Source organism: Pantherophis guttatus, chromosome 4, assembly GCF_059756535.1.
Source record: "Pantherophis guttatus breed Tessera chromosome 4, ASM5975653v1, whole genome shotgun sequence".
Classification (NCBI taxonomy): Eukaryota; Metazoa; Chordata; class Lepidosauria; order Squamata; family Colubridae; genus Pantherophis; species Pantherophis guttatus.
The window spans coordinates 89,674,674-89,695,677 of NC_142066.1; the positions used below are offsets into that span (position 1 = coordinate 89,674,674).

A 21,004-nucleotide genomic window follows, 5' to 3' on the forward strand; every position below is an offset into this window, starting at 1 on the left:
GGTGAGGCTATGCTGCTGTGCTTGCCCCTACAGGACCTTTGTGGATCCCAGCCTTACTTAATAAAGCAGAATACGTAGCATTGGCTGTATCTATGGTGGGTGTGCCAGCACTTGCTGCTCGCGTTCACCTTAACATTAACGCTGTGGCATGTAATCTAGCAAAAACAATTAATGCCACTTCTTCAGCAATTTCAGCAATCAACCATGAGCTGCAAGCTTTGAGAAAAGCTATTCTTCAAAATCGCGCTGCTGTTGATTATATGCTTCTGCGCCAGCATCTGGGTTGTGAAAGTTTTGAGGGACTTTGTTGCTTCAACATTTCAGATGAGTCACGAAACATTCAGCATCAACTTAATATTTTACACAATTTGGCCCCTGATTTAAAAATTGACACTTTAGGATCTTGGTGGGAAAGCCCTTGGTCTTGGCTACCTACAGGCTTATGGGAAACATCCTACGTTATTCAGTCATAATTTGTGCCATTTTGATTGGTAGATGCTCTTTTGTTCAGTGTCTTCCCTTTTTTTGTAACGTATGTATCACTGCATTTCACTTCCAAACCCCCTCTCACGCTGCCTCAGGGTCAGGTTTATGCCTTGCATAAGCACCTGCAGGGATATTCCTCTCCTGATTATGATGCCCTGACAAACAAAACAAAATAGAGTGAATGTAGAAGTTAAAGGTCATGGTATCAGGCTGTGTGCAGCACACTGCCGCGCCTCAGATGCCTACGTATCTTGCATGCCTGTATTATCTCATTCTGGCTCTGGTTTGCATTACCTCACCTTGCCTTCACCATCAGAATGATGGCATCTTAAGGGGGGCAAGTAGTATCTAATAAAAACACTGTTGCTAGTTTGCCTTGCTTTGCTTGTAGAAACTGTATAAAAGCAATAAAGGCTGCAAAGGCAGTAAGACATCTTCACACCTTGCAAATGACTGGACCCTGATGTCTACATTAGCTCTAAGCCCAGCCACCCGTTACCAGGCCCAATCCACCTGCAAGACCACCTCCACCCCATTTTAGGGACACCCTCGACACCCAGCCTTCCGAACTGGCTTACTTCCTCAGAAAGACACTCATATGATCCCAGTATGGGGAACAATACAAAACTGATTGCAACCTAGTATCTACAATTTCAGAGGGGATGAATGAAGGAGATGCTGCAGCTGCACAACAAGGAAGCAGTTGAACTAAATGATGCTGAAGGGTTTGTTGAGCTGCTCTGGGTCCAATTTGATGACCCTGACCGGATCAATGAGAAGAAGGCCACAATAAAAGAGATGAAGCAAGGTAATCGACCGGGGGGAAATGTAAAAATGTTTGCTACTGGTTTTGTGGGTGTGGCTTGATGGGCGTGGCTTGGTGGTCATGTGACCAGGTGGGCATGGCCAACTGGACATCACTAACTGTTAGAGCCAGGAGCTGCACATTTTGAAGCACATTCTGCCCTTCTGAAACCCCCAACACTTTGAGTTTCCCTCTGCCACCCAAGCGAACATCAGAGCCTTCTCTTGCAGAAGCAGAATCCAGGCACAGAAATGGAAAAATGGGGTGGGGGGGATGTGGAGGAGAAGGTGTAATTAGCAGAATCCAAGCACAGAAATGGAAAAACGAGGGAGGGAATGGGGAGGAGAAGGTGTAAGAAGATGTTTCCTTAGATTGCTGACCCTCCCAACAATGAGTTTGGCAGTGATCTAAGGAAATGTCTTCCAACTCTTCAAGATCGACTTTAAGCTGACAGCGAAAGTAGTGGCAGCAAGGGGGGCAACAGGTGTGTGTGTGTGTGTGTGTGTGTGTGTGTGTGTGTGTGTGTGTCTCCCTTCGCAAGGACTTGGAGGCAGACACTGTCCCTCTGAGGAAAAGAGAAGGCAGCAAAGCCCTGGCTGTCACTTGGGAGAGGAGGACCATGGAGGGACACACACACACACACACACACACACACACACCATTGCCCCCGCTGCTGCTACTTTTGCTGTCGGCTTCTCAGTGCTCTTAAAGTCGATCTTGAAGAGCTGGAAGATGTTTCCTTAGATTGCTGATGCTCCAAACAATGAGTTTGGCAGTGTGGAAGGTAGGCAAGCATGTCAGGGCTGCTGGGAAGGGAGTAAGCTGCTAGCTCCCTTCACCACAGCCCTGCCATGCTTGCCTGCCTTCCACGTGGCCTTCCATTTGCCTGCCGTCACAAGCTGGCCATAGGAAGGCTACATGTAAGGCAGGGAAGCATGGCAGGGCTGCGGGCCATGGTCCAGTTCGGGGGTGTGATTGGGGCGAACCAGCCCCAATCTTCACTACCGGTCTTCCTGAACCAGTCCAAACCAGTAGCATTTCACCACTGCAATTGACCCATAAAAGACTTTGTATGGGACTTTAGATGGGTCACAGGGAACCTTGCCCATTGGCTGGACCTACACTATTCTCCTATACTATTTTAAAGAAGCCATTGACCAAGACGTCAGGAAAGCATGTGGCATCTGAGGCGTGCCAGAGCGACTAAACGTACTTTATGGGTTATAGTTCCATCAGCACCTGTCTAACTTATAAACCCATTTACAACCATTTAACCATTCTGGTAACTGAACATTTTCATATATATCTCTCAGTTAATGATTTAAGTTCTCTATTCATAGCTTCCTTCCAAGCTATTTTATCCTTTTCAGGATACATTTTGATATCATTGTAGTTAAAAGGTTCTATAGTTACTTGACAAACCACACTTGCTTGATACCTATCGGGTTGATGTCTTACCCTATTAGATCTTCTAGGTAATACAGGACTCATAATTGGTATTTCATCTAATTCCTCCCCTAAACCTTCTTCTCTTTTTATGATGTAGTTTCTACATCATCTATTTCATCTTCATTTGATGATCAATAATAACATTATCCTCATTTCTATAATCAGCTTGCTCAAGCTTATCCCAACCTACATGCTCCAGGAATTTAGCACTAGCACTACAATAAATGCTAGTGGTACCTGGCGTCCAAAATCTAAATGATCTATGGTTAGATTCATACCCAACAAAAAACATTTTCCTTGCTCTTTGTTGTACCTTTCGCCTTACTTGTGATGGTATATGAATCCAAGCAGGAGCACCAAATGTATGCAGATAGCTTAGATTAGGTTTTGCCAAAGTTTAAATGGTAATTCACCAGTAGATGAATTAACTATGTTGTTTAAAACATGGTTAGCACACATTATGGCTTCACCCCAAAGTGTTTCTGGCAAACCAGAATCTGCTAACATAGACCTAGCCATAGCTTGCAGTGTTTGACCTCTGCGTTCTACATAAGCGTTAAGTTGTGGTCTATAAGGGGCAGAAAGTTTATGTTCAATACCTGCCTCCTGCAACATATTCTCTAATCTTAGATTGGTAAACTCGGTACCATTATCGGTTACCAAGCAAACCACCTTATGTTTCTGTTTTCTCTCAATAAACTTCAGCCAATTTGACATATGCTGAAATGTTTCAGACTTTGTTTCCATCAAGTAACAGAAACCATATCTAGAGAAATGATCAACAATACTTAATATATAGCAGGCTCCACCCAAACTGGGTTGTTTAGGTCCAATTATATCAGCAAACATTACTTCTAATGGTCTTTTAGTTTTAAATCCATTCACCCAGTTTGCTGAGGTTACTTTGCTTTTCTCTTGATTACATGCATTACAATTGAGGTATTTGTTACAAGGTTTCAACTTTATCCCCTCAGATAATTCTACTGTCCTTTTCAATACCTTAAAATTCATATGTCCTAAATGTCAATGAAGTAAATGAATACATTCATCATGTGGCTTCCTATTGTCATAAACTGAGTTAGTATTAGCCACAATTGCTGGATTATCTCTTAATATAAACAAATCATTTTCTAACTTTGCAGTAACACATTAACCATTCTTTTCAATTAAACATTTATCTCCCCTAAAGGTTACTACAAATCCAATCTGTAATAATGATTTACAGATAACAAGTTGATTTTTTTTTATTAATTTGATTTATATGCCGCCCTTCTCCGGAGACTCAGGGTGGCTTACAATGTGTTAAGCAGTAGCCTTCATACTTTTGTATATTTATACAAAGTCAGCTTATTGCCCCCACAAACTGGGTCCTCAATTTACCTACCTTAGAAAGAATGGAAGGCTGAGTCAACCTTGAGCCTGGTGAGATTCAAACTTACAGTAATTGCAGACAGCTGGTGTTAATCACAATGCTATCAGTCTGCTGAGCCACCAGGCCCTATTTTAAATTAGGTATATACAACATTGGCAAATGTTCATTAATAAATGAACAATGTGCAATATCTTCTCCAGCTACTTTCTTTTTTTTTAATTGAAAAAGTTTTACAAACATCAATTTTCCCCCTTTCCCCCCCCTTCCCTCCCTTAATCCCCCAAACCCTCCCCACCCCCCATGACTTCCCCAAGGTGAAATCTATATTTATTATATCAAAGTTTACCACCCCTCTATTCTCCCCCCTGTGTACTATACAATTCTTCATGACAATAAGCTATTTTGCCCTCTATAAACTATACATTTCTACACAACATTTAGCTAAAGGCTATCTGGTACTTCCTAGTTTGATATTTATTCTGCACATAATCTATCCATTTCTTCCACTCCCATGCATAGGTCTCTTGAGTCCGATCTTTTAAGTATGCTGATATCTTCGCCATTTCCGCAAAGCTGGACATCTTCAAAGTCCATTCTTGAATTGTAGGCATATCATCCCTTTTCCAATATTGACCAATCAATAACCTAGCTGCTGTAACCATATACAGTATCAATTTTGTTTGCCCCACTGAAAAACCCTCAACTATACCCAGTAAAAACAGTTGAGGAGAAAATTGAATTTTTTTCTTCAGAACATTTTGCATAACCCACCAAATTTTTATCCAAAAAGCCTTTACCTTCTTGCATGTCCACCATATATGATAATATGTAGCATCTAAGCAATCACATCTCCAACATTTTGGTTGAACATTAGAATACATGCATGACAGTTTCTTAGGATCTAAATGCCACCTATAAAACATTTTATAAAAATTTTCCCTCAAATTCTGCAACTGTGTAAATTTAACATTCTGAACCCATATTTTTTCCCAAGTTTCCATCATAACTGGTTCTCCAAAATTTTGTGCCCATTTTATCATACAATCTTTAACCAATTCATTTTCTGAATCTCTTTCTAACAAAACATTATAAACCCTCTTAATATGCATTGGGCCTTTCTCTTTTATCTGTCTAACCAATTCTTCTTCATGCAACATTAATCCAATTTTTTGATCTTCTCTCCATCTCAATTGAAGTTGATTATACTGTAACCATGTTAAATTAATCCCTTCTTCCAACAGTGTGTTTAATGACTTCAGTTGTAATCTGCTCCCATCATTAAAAAGTACTTCTTTGTATAAAAAACCCCCAAGTGACTTTATATTTATATTCCATATAATGTGACCAAGATCCAACCACAACGGTATTTTATAATGCCATTTGAGTCAGTGCTTCTTCCATACTCTCATCAAGGAGCTTCTAAGTATATGGCTATTGAATACTTTATCCACCTTGTTTTCATAAAATAAGTATGCATGCCAGCCAAATTCAAGAACATAACTTTCTATATTCAATATTCCAGTCTTTGTGCTTCCAAACCAGTCACTTGCTTGTGTAAACGCTGCAGCTTCATAATACAATCGCAGGTTTGGAAGTTTAAGACCACCCCTTTCACGAACATCTTGCATAATTTTCAGTTTAACTCTTGGCTTTTTCTCATTCCAAACAAACTTATTCACTCCTTTTTGCCATTCCATCAAGTATTTGTCACTTTTAAGCACCGGAATCATTTGAAACAAAAATAAAAATCTAGGTAGAACATTCATTTTAACTGCTGCTATTCTTCCAAGTAAAGACAGCTGCAGTTTTTTCCAAGTTTCCATATCCTTTTGAACCTTTCGCCACAACACCTCATAATTATTTTGAAACAGTTTTATATTTGAATCTGCAACTTGAACTCCTAGATATCTCACCTTTGATACTATTTCAAAGCCTGCCTTCCTTTCCATTTCTTTCTTTTGAACAGCTGTCATATTTTTAACTATCATCTTGGTTTTTTTCTGGTTCAGTCTAAATCCTGATACCATACCATATTCTTCTATAATGTCTTTCATCTGAATTATTGATTGCATCGGCTGTGTTAGGGTAACAACCAGATCATCTGCAAATGCCCTTGTTCTGTAATCCTCTTGCCTTATCACTATTCCCTTCAAGGTACTCGAGTCCCGTATTGTATTCAGCAAGACTTCTAAGGTTAAAATGAACAACAACGGGGATAACGGACAAGCTCTTCTCATGCCTTTTTCTATACTAAAATTTGTAGTTAAACTTCCATTAATAATAATTGTGCTGTTTGTTCTTGATAAATTGCTGCAACCGCCTGTACAAACTGATCCCCAAAATCCATCTTTTTTAAAGTCTTTAATAGAAAGTTCCAATTCACTCGATCAAAGGCCTTCTCCGCATCCAAAAACACCAGCACTGCAGCGATCTGTTTATTCTTCTTAAGATATTCCAATAAGTCTATAATTTGCCTCACATTATCCTTCATATATCTGCCTTCTATAAATCCTGCTTGATCATGATGAATCACCGCTTGAATAACTGGCATTAATCTGTTGGCTAATATTTTCGCATAAATTTTATAATCCGTATTCAGGAGAGATATTGGTCTAAAATTTTCTGGTTTTATAGAACCTGCCTCCTCTTTCGGTATCAGAGAAACAAAAGCTGCTTTCCATGAAGGGGGTATTTCCCCCCCTTGTTGTATGCTACAAAATAAGTCTTTAAGATGTTCAATCATTTCTGCTTGTAAAGTTTTATAATACACCGCAGTTAAACCATCCGTTCCTGGAGCTTTAGCTGTTTTCAGTTGTTTAATAGCAACAATAATCTCCTCAGCTGTTATTGGTAAACTCGTTCTTTCCTTTTGATCATTAGAAATTTTTATAATTCTCTTTACTTCTAAATATTTATTTATAAATTCATTCTGTATATCATCTTTAGCATATAGTTTAGAATAATAATCTAAAAAGGCTTCTTTAATTAGTCTTTGTTGAAATACTTCCTTTCCTCTATACTCAATACTCCCAATAGTCCGAGTACTCTGCTGTTTCCTCAATGTGTAAGCCAACCATCTGCCCAGCTTATTGGCATTACTAAATGTATTATGTTTTGCAAATTGTAAATTAGTTGCTGCTTGTTCCGCTGTGAGCATATGAAATTGATCTTTCAAAAGTTTTATAACTCCTTGTAATTTTTCATCTGTTGGATTTTTTATAAGCAACTGCTCTTTTTTCTTTATCTCTCCTTCCAATTCTAATCTTTTTCTTTGTCAATTTGATTTGTGTTTAGAATTCATATAAATCAGTACCCCCCACATATATGCCTTGCTCGCATCCCAAACAATTTCAATAGGGGTACCCTTATTCAAGTTCATTTCAAAAAATTCCTTCATTTGTTTCTTAAGTTCATTTACATTCTTTTCATATCTAAACAAATTTTCATTTACTCTCCAAGATCTTTTCTCATTTTTTCCCATTTCTATTTCTATCCATACCAGGCTGTGGTCTGATAAAGTTCTCGGAAATATCTTTGTTTTCTTTGTTTTTGAGAGTAAATCAACTGTAAGTAGAATAAAATCAATCCTGGAAAAGGATCTGTGTCTGTCTGAAAAAAAAGTAAAGTCCAGTTCTTTTGGGTTATGCACTCTCCAAATATCTTTCAATTCCAAATCTTCTTTCAAATAAAAAAAAAAACCTGTGGTAGTTTGACACATGATTTTGCTAAGCTTTTCTTGTCTATTTTAGGATCTATTACTCCATTCCAATCTCCCATAAGTAAAATAGATCTATAATCCCATTGTAGTATTTTAGAATGCAATAACTTGTAAAAATTTTCTTGTTGCTGATTAGGAGCATAAATTCCAATCACCAAGATCGGACCATTATCTGTAAAAAGTTCTATTGCTATATATCTTCCAGAATCATCTGCTTCTATAATTTTTGTTAGCAATCTTTTATTTGTTTAAATCACTACCCCATTCTTTTTCTCCAAATTTGAAGCTATAAACTGTGTTCCTAATCTAGAATTTATCAAATATTTTTGATCTTGTGTTCTAATATGAGTTTCCTGTAAGCAAATAACATCATTATTAGATTGTCTCAAGTAATGAAATATCTTCCTCCTTTTCTGTGGTGAATTCAATCCATTCACATTCCAAGATAAAAACTTAATTGTCATCTGCAGGCTCTTGAAACGATAAGAGCATTTGCTGAAGTTTCTGTTCCACACTATTGGTCTTCGGCTTAGCTCCTCCCACAGCTTCGGATTTTTGTGCTTTACCATTAACTCCCTGTTCGTCTTGTGATAGCTTAGGGCTCTGATGTTGTTGTTTCTCTAAGAATTGTTTATAAGCTGCTCGAGTAATACGCTGATCTTTAGCACTATGCAACATCCAATCAAGATCCGCTGCTACTTCTCTTGTATTTTTAGGTGGCTCAACTAAAGACTCTAAGGGAAGATCCACAGGTAGACCCCCTACCGCTCCTTAACTGTCAGTATTTCCCGTTTCATCTTGTCATACTTTTCTTGAACCATCTCTTTAAATTCCTGCTGTGATTTTTCAAATTTCTGATCTAAAGCCCCAGCAATAAATTCCTTCAAATCATTAAATCCAGATTCTTGTGTTTGGGTCTGTATCTGTGAACTCAAAGGCTGCTCTTTTGGTTTATGAGTGGGGGAGCCCGCCCTCCCCATAGCTTTAGCTGGCTTTGTTTGTTTTGAAGCCATTCTTCACAGCCTGACTCTTTCTAAAAAGGATATCCTCTCTCCCTTTCCACCACAAAAGCCTTTCAGGAATTTCCCCAGCTTTAGTCAAGTCCCAAGGGAGAGGGAACAAGTCAAATCAGTTTTAAAAAAACTTTTCCTCTTTCTTCTGGCCAGCGCTGTTACTTTTTGTTACTTTGTAGAACAAACAAGCTCAAACAATTACACTTTTGCTTTCAGCATTCCTTATTGCTAAAGCCAGGTGCCATTTTAAAAGAACTTTCACTTCTTCTCAGTTGCTAAATTCATTCACAGGCTAAAAAAAATACTTGCGGTTTGATTTTCAAGTCCAGATTCCACCCTGCTTATTTTTAACAATTTTCTTAGCTTTCTCTCGTTTTGTTGGTCGCGTTGCCTAGCTCTGCAATTATGCAGAGTTGCCCACAGAGCCCGGAGCCTCAGCGCACTGTATAGGGAGCCTCACCCTGCTTCCTCCCCAGACGCTAAAAAAAAAACCATCTGGGGATTTCAAAAGGGGCTCTATCTGTCGTGCCGGCTCTTCTCCCGATTCCTCCGGATCATGGAGTTTTCCAAGCCGTCTCTCAGCTTAGAGGCGGCTCTTTACAAGCAACGCGGCTGGCGGTCTTGAAAGGACCGTCTAACAGCGACAACGGCTCCAACCGGAAGTCACAGCTACTTTCATTCTTCATCCATTGGCTAATGTTACATGTTGTTTGCTATTATTCAGTTTTACAAACTTTACTTTACTTCTAGTGATAGATTGCGATGCACCACTATCAACTACCCACAAACCATTGTTTACAGTAATAGAACTTGATATAGCTAAATTAACATTCTTTTTGGTTCTCTTTTGATTACCAACAGTCATTTTCTTACCCTTAGTACAATATTTAGGTATATGACCCTTAGCCCCACAAGAAAAACATCTTTTAACAATATAGGCAGTTGAAGACAATCTTTCTTCCTGTGGTTCTCTCTCTCTTAATTGTTCTCTTTCTTGCCTTCTTCTGGACTCTTCCAACAATCTTCCGGTTATGCTAGTCAATGTTAGTTCATTTCTGGTCAAAACCTCCAGTGAAGAAACATAGTCATCATAACTTTCATCCAAAGAAGAAAGAATAATATAAACCTGTTGCAACTCTGAAAAAATAAGTTCCTTTTCATGTAGCTCTTTAAAAGGTCTCGTCATAAACTCCAAATGAGCTAACATATCTCCACTGTCAGGTTTCGGTGTCATCTTCAAATAAATTGCATTTCCAAACACATAGTCTTTGATGAAATCTTTCATTTATTAAGCACAACAATCTGTCCCCGATTATGTCATAGCCAACACTGACTTCCTGACCCCAAACCTTCTCTTTCCATTCCCCAATTCTCTGTGTATCATTGGCCATCTTCCAAATCACTCTCCCCATATCTACTACTTCAACTCCCCTCCCATCTCATCTCCTAGGGGATATTATCTTCAGGGAAAATAAGTAGGTGAAAAGTCAAGCATCCTCTTGCCAGCTGCCCCCTCTTCTCCTCCTTATGTCAGCATTGGAACGAATGTAGTTTGGAGTGTTGACATCCACCTTTAAGAAGACGGGTTTTAAACAGTTTATGTGTAAGGTGTATGTGTGTACCCACACTATCACGAACATAAATTCTCTTTAAATTGTTCCAACTCCTAGCAGCAGAATCTTCACCATGAATATGGACTAGCTGCTGGTCACTCAGTGTCAGTCCAATTATACAAAGAGTTCGTTCATTACCCGATTAAATTTAGCTATTTTCTTCTCATCTTCATTATCTTCTGGATTCCATGCAGTTACATCCAGTGGATTATTAACTACATCCCATAGTCCTTCCTTACGTAAAAGTAGGTTGCATTTCATAGACCAGGAAACATAGTTTGTTCCATCCAACCGGGTTATCATGGATATACTGGATGACTGTTCTTGTGCCATCTTGACTTGGACAATATATAACAAACACAGATGTCTGAATATAGTACTGTATATTCACAACCACTTTCAGTGTCCTGGGCCCATAACCAATATTATGGATATTCTTGTCTCATAACCGATATTGTGGGTTATTAAGCAGAGTACCCTTTGAGTTTACACACGAAAGCAACTGAGAATGATTGTGGATAATAACAGTTAACATACAAACAAACTGGGTTTTGATAATATTTTACTTTTAGGGAAAAAGCAAAATCATAGTCCAAAAACAAGCCAAGTCATACACATTTAAAGTGAGATAGTATAGTATAGTATAGTTTATTGAATAGCCCGAAGGCCTTTTCAAACAAAACAGAAAATAAAAAGGGAAAAAGATAAAACAATTACAAAAATAGCAATCTAAAAATATATGATAGATGACATTAAAATTTTACAATATCAAATTTCAATAGCTAAGTTGCCAAGACTAGATAACCCAAATAGGATAGCTCCTCTCTAACTGAGTTCATCTTCCTTACAATCGATAAATTTTTTTTTGATATAACTGGCTCGTATTGCCGTCATTCTTTTAAGGTATCGAGTGATCGCTCTTACCAGGGGAGGAGAGTCAGCCCTCAACAGAAATGCTAATTTATGCCTTATATTCCAGTGGGGAAATTTATTTATAATTGGGGACAGATATTGTTTTCTTACTTCCTCATACAGCCTACATTCGAATATTATATGCGCCATGTCCTCCACGATGTTTACCCCACATATGCATATTCTTTTGTCATACGGGATTTTCCGATAACGGCCGAATCTAATGTTGGTATCTAGAAGTTCAAATCTAAATTTAACAAATAACTGTCTCTCCACTGATGGCATTTCTAAATGTAAATACTTTTCCAGAGTGAAAGTTGTTTTAACTGCTGTCAGCAGTTTAAGGGAATGATTAATTGAAAGGGTTTCCATGTCCATTTGCCCATGTATATCTTTAATCCGTTGTTTAACTTGGTTCAGTGTGTCACACAACGGGAACCGTACGCCATATCGGTTCAATATTTCTGACAGCCGGGTTAGCCAGGAATACCTTTGAGGATTTGAAATCTGCTGTTCCTCTAGACATATTTTAGGGAGTCTGCTGGCATCCATCGGGGTCATTTTTAGCCAGTAGGCTACTGCCCTAGTGTTTGTATAGGTGTACAGTGAGAAATGTCCCAATTCATCTCTGACGGCTGCAGCTGAAGTGGAATTGTTTACCCCAAGCATCCTCCTTAACAAATTATTTTGAGTTCTCTCTAATATGGGGGCCTCTGTAAGACCCCAAATTTCAGCACCATAGAGCATGATCGGAACAAGTTTAGCCTGAAAGACTTTACGAAGAGGTAAAATGGAGGTTGGTTGGATTCATTTACTTAATTTGGATACAAGGCTTGCTCCTGCTCTGACCTTTTGAGAAAGGTATTGATGGTGTGGAGTCCAACCTCCTGCACTGGAAAAAACAATTCCAAGATAAGTATATTGGGTAACTTGCTCAATTTTTGTGTCATTAATCTGCCAATTGGGCTTTTTATTCTTATTGCCAAAGACTAAAACTTTTGATTTAGCTACATTTATAGTCAAGTGGTTTGCAGTACAGTAATGTGTGAGCTTGTCAAGAAGTCTCCTCATTCCTATTTGGGTTCTAGAAAACAACACTAAGTCATCGGCATACATTAATACGTTAATAAATCTAGAGCCTATTTGAGGGCTGTGCGTCAGAAGATCATCCAGCTGCGCTGGGATATCATTTATATAAAGGTTAAAAAGAGTAGGGCCCAGCAGGCAGCCCTGCCTCACTCCTCTAGTTGTTGGTATACTGTTTGTTGAGGCCCCATTTGCTGCATATCTGACTCTAATTGCCGTATTAGTATAGAGAATCCTGATCAACAAAATAAGTCTGGGGTCCATCCCCATAACTTGTAGTTTCCTCCACAAGTGGTTCCTATCTATAGAATCAAAAGCAGCAGTAAGGTCAATAAAGGTGGTATACAGCTTTTTCCCCTGGGTCTTGTATTTATTAATTAAGTAGGAAAGGACAAAACAATTGTCTATGGTAGACCTACCTGATCTAAAACCTGCCTGCTCATTTGCCAGAATTTCCTTATCCAAGCACCAGTCCTCTATTTTATTTAGGAGGTGTTTCGTATACATTTTTGAAATTATATTAAGAAGACTGATGGGTCGGTAGTTGCATGGGGCGGCTCTGTCACCTTTCTTAAAAATTGGAAAAACTATAGCTAACCTCCACCCTTCAGGGATTATCCCTACTTTATCGATATAAGTAAACAGTGCTACCAACACCGGTACCCAAAAGTCAATGTTGGAGTTCAGGAGGCAACAAGTCCTCTCCAGGGGCCTTCCCGGCCTTTAAGGATTGAATTATATGCTTAACTTCGGTAGGGGTAACTGGTGTCCATTCCGGACATTTCCTTAATTCTTGCTGGAGGATATCCAATTGCAAGACATTTGTTGTATTGTTACCATCAAATAAAGCAAGATAGTGCTTCTCCCATTTTACTGCTGATATATCATAAATGGGGAACGTTGTTTTAATATACCGGCTATCTTATGCCAAAAGATCGTAGGGAATTGGGATTTTGCTGCCATTTCTACCTCTTTCCACATCCTGGTGTTATAGCTACTTTTCTTGTTTTTCAGTAGGGATTTGTATGCTCTCCTGAGTTGAACCATATTTGAATAATCACCATCCTGTCTGGATCGGTTAACTTTCTTAACTGCGGCTCTTAGATTTGACCTCAAGTTATGGCAATCATCATCAAACCACTTTCTAGAGATCCCATCTACTTTTCTATCGTTCGGGATCATTAAGTTCCTAAGAATAGAAGTTAGCTCTGTATAAGCTGGCATTGGGGTGTTGTCTCCGGGCTTAGATTGGGAGATTTCCCTTGCTAGGTGTCTGGCTTCGTCTGAGCCCAAATAAGTGGTGACAGATTTGACATCAAGTCTGTGCCAATATAACCTTTTATAGTTATAAACCCGGGCGTTTGCTAAGGTGTCAATTTCCTCTCTTGAATGAGGCCTAACTTCTGAAGAGAGTGAAACCAGAGCCGTGATGGGAAAGTGGTCACTTTCCTCTCTAAATATAGCTCTTACTTCTGAAAAATGGTGTACTAAACTAGAGGAAGTGCAGATATAATCGATAGAGGTTGAGGTTTTGTTGGACGAGAAAGTATAGGGATATATATACCCATCGCTCGAGCCACTAAGTACTTGCATATCATTCATAAACAGCAGGGAAATTAACCTCTGGGCATATTTATTGGTCCTCTTGTCCATTGAGGACCAAGTGAACTCATTATAAAAGTAACCAGTTGGTACCAGGCCTCGGTTAGCATAGCTCTTCATTGAGGGACCTAGTCTTGCATTAGTATCTCCAGCTAATATAATTTTTGCTTGGGGAAAGCGTCCCTTTAAGGTAGCTAATACTGAATCTAATTCATCCCACAAATCCCTTCCTAGAAGGTGGAATGAAAATGGAGCGATATATACATTAATTAAGATTAAGTCCATCCCCCTGAACGTACATCTAATAGGCAGAATATATTGGAATTGAGGATCTAAAGAAATTTCTTCACCCTTCCATCCCGTATCCCTTTTGACCAATGTGGTTAAGCCCCCAATTGCCCTCCCTCTTAAATTGACTTTGCCTGCCGGTTTATGCCATGAGGCAAAACCCGGTAAACTGATCTGTAGATCTTTAGTAGTCAGCCAGGTTTCTTGAAGGAGGATGAGATGATGTGTTGAAATCAATTTTATAAAATCCATCTGGTTTGCAATGCCTTTCCAGCCCGCTATATTCCAGGACAGGAGGGAAAGGCTAGGGATATAAGATACCCTAGTTGTTGGCCATTTGTTGTCTAGTCAGTCACCCCGAGGCACTACTCCTTGTGTCTCTTCCTCCACCCTTCTGGTGGAGGGGTCCGGAATTACTACCACCGCCTTCTCTGGAGTGCCAAAGGAGTCAAAAGTGGCTTCTGTTTGTTGCGGAAGTGCCTCCTCCGTTCTTAAGGAAGATGAGACAGGTGAGGGCAGTTGCACTGTTGGGGGAGGGTGAACTTCTGCCGCTACGTTCATGGTCCTTGTTTCTTTGAAAAGACTTTTGCCTTCCCTTCTATCCCACTGGACGGACTTAACGACTTTAGGCCTTGTCTGCACATACTTTCCCCGTTCTTCCAACTTGGATAGCCTTCTTGCTGAACTACAGGCTTCTGGTAGCGAAGATCTTAATAAATCAAATTCAATTAACCTTTGCTCCTTTGGAGACAAGGAGACAAATTCGCTGATTATAACATCCTCTGGTTTGTCAGTGCTTGCCTTCATATGTGGGACCTCCCTGATCTGGCCTGCCTCCATAGTTTCTCCGGATTCTGGAGGAAAGACCCTGGAGGTAGCAGAGTGGTTCCTAGGTACCATTTTTGATGTTTGGTTAAGTCCTTGTAAAAGCGGTTTAATAGGCCCACTCGAGAAGACTCTTGTAGGAATGACTTCAAATCTGAGCAGGGATCCTTTTCTTTTCATTACAGCGTTCGGTATAGTATTGCTGTCAAAATGCAGTATTAGTCGAACACAATTGCTATGTTGGGGAAGTTTTTCATATCTGAGTAGATCTATTAATAAAGGATCAGATTTCAATAGCTGTGCAAGTGAGAGGATTATCCTTTCCTTTGAAGTCCATTGTCCTCTATTGCATGGGATTTTCCTTATCCTTAAAGCGATTTGTTTCTTAACAACCTTCTTCCTTGATGAGGGTTAGCATCAGTACTTGCAATGCTTTGTTGTTTGGGTTGAGATCTTACACCCTCCCACTCTCTCCGCGTGTCAGGACAGTGTGCAATCTCACCCTCCTTAGCTGCAGAGTGAGGGCCATTTAAGAATTGGAAGATCCTCTCGATGTCTCTTTTGATCGATGTCAGTAAGTCATATATTGAATCTACTGTGTGCGCAGTTAACATACTCTGAGTACAGACCATCTCTCTGAGGTCTGAATATGTCAGAACTTCTTTTAAGCAGTAGAAGTAGGAGAGGGGATAGAGCTTGAAAAATCACCCATTCCAGCAGGCAAGTTTGAATCTGAAATCCGGGAAGAAAACTCCCCTTCTGTATCTCCCTCTCCCAATGATACAGTCGACAGAGTTTGAAGTTCAGATTGGGGTTCTGGATTACACCTCTCCATAAAGTCATCCAATTTAAGCTGTTTAAGAGGCTCGGAGTAATTAAGTTCTGTCATAGATTTTGGGGAGAGAGAGCAAGCTCTCTGCCTCTTACTTTTCTTTCCCATTCTGGTAGATAGTTGATCCAGTATCTCCCAGCGATTAAATATCGCAATAATTTATCCTCCCTCAGCAATTGTAGTTAAGGTAGGCCTTAATGATGGTCTCAGCCGAGGCACCACAGAGGTAAAAACCAATCTCCTTTCCAAACAACGGCTTGTCTTTTACTCCTACTTCTTTGCTATCATCTATTTTCAGAAATGTTTAAATTGTTTAAATTATTTCACAGGGAAATATGTGGGGGAAGGAGACTAAAAAGCTGATAAGGTTTCATTAAAGGCAGGCCTACCGGGAGCATCTGCAGCCAGTTCCTTACTGTACTCGTTCCAAAAACAAACAGCTCAAAATCCCCTCCGAAGTTAGGGGCCTCCAGTGAGGTTTGTCAACAAGTCCGGTAATCCGAATTTCAGGCCTTGCAAGGAGGAGTCACAGGAGTAGCCTAGGCCAGGAATGCAGGTTGTAGTGTTGTTAAAATATGTCTAAAACAAACAGTAGCCACACTATATGTGCTTTGTAAGAGTCCGGTATAGATTAAAAATAGATTAAAAGTGAGTTAAAAATATAAAAATACTTTAAAACGTTAAAAAGAAAAACCTAATTTGCTTTTGGGAGAGCTCCTTACAGCCGTTCTCCCAAAGTGAGATAAAGATCAATCCAGGGATATTTTCCAATATAAAGTCTTCTTACCAGTTGTAGAAAAATACAATAAAACAGATCTTCTTTAGTTTCAGTCAGGAACATAGTTCAATATAAAAATAGTCAATAAATATTAGAAAAGCAATAAATAGCCATGATCACGCAATGATCATGCAGAGAGATCAAATATAGTGTTACAGCATATCAGCAGGTAAAATGGTGTAGTGTCCACACAAAACATAATTCAGCTTTCCTTAAGTACATTGGCTACAGAGCTCAGCCAATCAGGATGCAGGATGATGCAACACAGTTTTTAAAGCTATATAATACTTTTAGCTACAAACATACAATGTTGGCTTATATATTTCCTGACCAACCAGTTGGGTAATAACAATTTCCTAACAGAGGTTCCCCTCCCCATCAAAGAGAGTGAGGAAACTCTGGCCAAAGAAGCCCCTCTCGATGAGGCTAGCAGGGAAGACTGTAGAAGCGTGAATCAGCCTCGTTCCCCCCGGGGAAAACTGTAATTAATTAGAGGTGAATGGATCTTGTTTTCCATGCTGTATACTTTTAAAGAAAGAAAACCCAAAGTATATATTCTAATAAGGATTTTATTATAAAAACAAACAAAACTAGATAACTACATCTTTATCGGCAGCTTTATCACACAGAGACAAACAAAGGAAATATAAATCAGCAAGTTAGAAAAGAAGGAATATAGACATGCGCAGTAGTCCAATGTCTCACAAGACCAGTCTTATCTATATTGCGATAGAGACATGATAAAGTTCTCTGGCAGACTACCATAAGTCTTAGGATGGAAGCTCAGCTGGCAAATACATAACGCAGTGACAAAAATGACCCGTTGGTGACCCCATCCCCCCTTTTTCAATTAAAGTGAAACTGGTGGTGTCAGAAACCGGGGAGCAAGGTGAAGTATCAGCAATAATAGATACAGGCTGTACCAAATGTTTAATTGGACTTCCAATTGTTGAACAATTGGGGATAAAAAGAAAAGCCTTAAAGCACCCAATTAAGTTTGAACAGGTGGATGGGACATTAATTGGTGGAGTCCCAGCCACCCAAATTGCTGAACTGGTTAGAATTTGGGAGACATTATAAACCTATACAATTTATAGTAGCACCAAAGATGTCAGAATCTGTCATTTTGGGCCTTGCTTGGCTTGACAAATGGGCCCCCACCATTAAATGGGAAGAATGATACAGGAAAATAATAATTGGAGTTGGGCCACTGTCCCCCCATCCCTCCTCCCAAGAGACTGCCAAACTATAGAAGCCAAATGCCAGAAGCCGCAACAGTCACTTCAGAAGCCCCCCCCCAGGAGAGCCCCAAATTCTCAAGGAATATAAAGACCTGGCCGAGGAGGAATGTAATATCCTCCCCACTGATTGAGCCACTGACTGTGCCATCAAATTAGAACCTGGGGCCAAGTTACCAAAACCCAGAATGTACTCCATGACACCTGCGGAAATGATCGAGTTGAGGAAGTACATTGATACCAACTTAGCCAGAGGATTCATCGAGATGGCAAAATCGAAAGTGGCAGCCCCCATCTTGTTTAAACAGAAGAAGACTGGGAGGCTGAGATTATGTGTTGACTTTCATAATATCAATGCTGTTTGCATACAAAACACCTACCCCCTATACCCCTAATGAAAGACTTGCTAAACCACTTATCAAAAGGCAAAATCTTCACCAAGCTAGATCTAAGGGAAGCCTACTACCGAGTCCCCTTAAAGGAGGGGGACAAATGGAAAACAGCGTTTAACTGCCCACTGGGCAGCTTCTAATTCCGAGGGTACCGTTTGTCAGAAGCTACATGGGTCAAGAGTTAGGATCTGAAAGCTGATAGACTAATGAAACAATTTCATGATAAGTTCCCTGACAAATCAAAGGGTCCTCTGGGAGGGAGGAGAGGAGAGTAGGTTGTTTTATGAACAATGTGTTAACCCTCTTCTTTTGTATTTTGTTCATTTTATTTTCCAGAGCGTGGTTTTTCCATTGGGGGGGGCTGGCAGCTTTGGAAGCCATATTAGCACCAGAAGTTTCCACACTGCCAACTCCATGCGCCTGGGAAAGTGGGAGGGGGGATTTAGGAGAGTGAATGTAGTTAGACATAACTACCCTTCAGTCTTCTTCTTCCCTTCTTCCCTTCAGTCAAGGTCATGGTGTTTATGCATCTAGAGGAGGGGTGGTTGCAGATTTTTCAACATGTGCTAATTCAAAGGCACGATCCACAACAGTTGTTAAGTTAAGCTTTCCATCTGATATTAATAGTGCTTACTGCCCAAACCTCTTCCCATCAGATTTCAATAACACAATATTAGAGTGCTTAAGGACTATAAATGGGTGCTGTAGTGTATACCTACATGCAGCTAATGGACTTCTCATTCCTATCTAAGCCATGATTTATTGAATAAATCACATCTGATTTATTGCTTCATACAATCCATGCCATAAATTAGCTGGAAAGAATAACAGACTAACAGAACATACTAACAGAGTTGGAAGAGATGTTGGAGGTCTTCTAGTCCAACCCCCTGCTCAATGAGAAAACCCAATACCATTTCAGACAAATGGTTATCCAATCTCTTTTTAAAACCCTCTAGTGTTGGAGCACCCACAACTTCTGGAGGCAATTCATTTCACTGATTAATTGTTCCAATTGTCAAGAAATTGTTCCTTAGTTCTAAGTTTCCATATCTATGTCCATCATGTATACCAAAACTGAATAACTTAATTGCAACATCTGACAGGGTCCATATCATAGACACAACTATAAAGACACAGCAAACAACCATAGACTACATAGAATCAAGTTTAGAAGCACATATACTAGCATGTTTAGAATCAAGTTTTACATCTTTTGAAAAAAAATTACAGCACAGTTCAAAATCTTATCCCAATTCAACAACTATTACCTCAACCACAACCAAAACCACAAATAGTGCCAAACAACCAAACAACATCTCCATACTCATTAAAGATACCATTGAGCGAGAACAAAAATGTCAAAACGCTATCTTATTTCAATTAGATTTCACCAATGAACCTGATATCACAAAGGTTTGTAACACCATTAGCAATCATCACACATCAACCATCTCCCCCGACGAAATCATTGAAGTCTCCAGAGATGGCCCAGAATATAAGAACAGCGATGGCTCAGTGGCCCCATGATTCTGTAGAGTCATCTGAAAAAATAAGGCTGTCAAACAAAAGTTCATTTACAATATAAATTCAATTGCCAGATCCAACCACAACAGCAAACTTCTATCACGGCCTGACCAATCTTTACTACAACAGATCCATTCCCATGAACTCCATGCAGAACTTAAAAAGCGCCAAGACCTAGATGACACCAATCTATACATCAACTACCATGCTGATTGCATAAAAAGTAAGACCCACAATCAATCCCCCAACATCCAATCCTCCATCACCCAAAACATCCAACCATCCATTATCCAAGACATCCAGCCAACCAATGCACACCCCTTACTTCCTCAATACCAACCACTACTGACCTCAAATGCAAACTAATAAATGCAAGAAACATCATAAACAAAATGCTTGAACTCCTCTTATTAAATACTATTACATTTGACATCATATTTGTCTGTGAAACATGGCTAAACGCATCCCTCCCTGACTCCATTATCACAGTAAGAGACTATTACATTTACCTGTCTGACCATGAAACTCGCAGAGGGCATGGAGTAGCTATCTTCTACAAAACGTCACTAAACCTAAAAAATATTCAAATTGCACATGAACTCGCTCTTCCGGAAACTATCATCTGTGAACTGTCCTTAAACACCACACTTCACTTCTTACTATGTTACAGAATCCCTGACTACGATATCGCACATGCGAACAAGTTAACTTCACTACTAACATGGGCAGCTTCCTGCCCATACCCTCTCATCTTTCTGGGTGACCTCAACCTACCTCTTATTAATTGGACAATAAATGAATGTACAACTGAACCCATCCATACAACGCTATACAATTTGTAACAACAAATTTAGGTCTAGATCAACTAGTAACTAACAACACTAGATTCAATAACTGCCTCCACCTCATCTTCTGCAACACTTAAAGTCAATTTATGGACTACAAATAAATGAACCCTTTTCCAACAGCAACCACAACATGATTGACTTTTGTCTCAATATACACCCTTAGAAAAATCACCAAAATAATGAGATACCCAACTACAACTTCAAAAAACCCAAGTATGAT

General features: G+C 39.5%; 1 pseudogene; it reads left to right on the forward strand.

The window, feature by feature from the left end:
* Positions 1–1,152: 1,152 nt before the first annotated feature.
* Positions 1,153–20,302, forward strand: LOC148114224 (uncharacterized; annotated as a pseudogene).
* Positions 20,303–21,004: the final 702 nt, after the last annotated feature.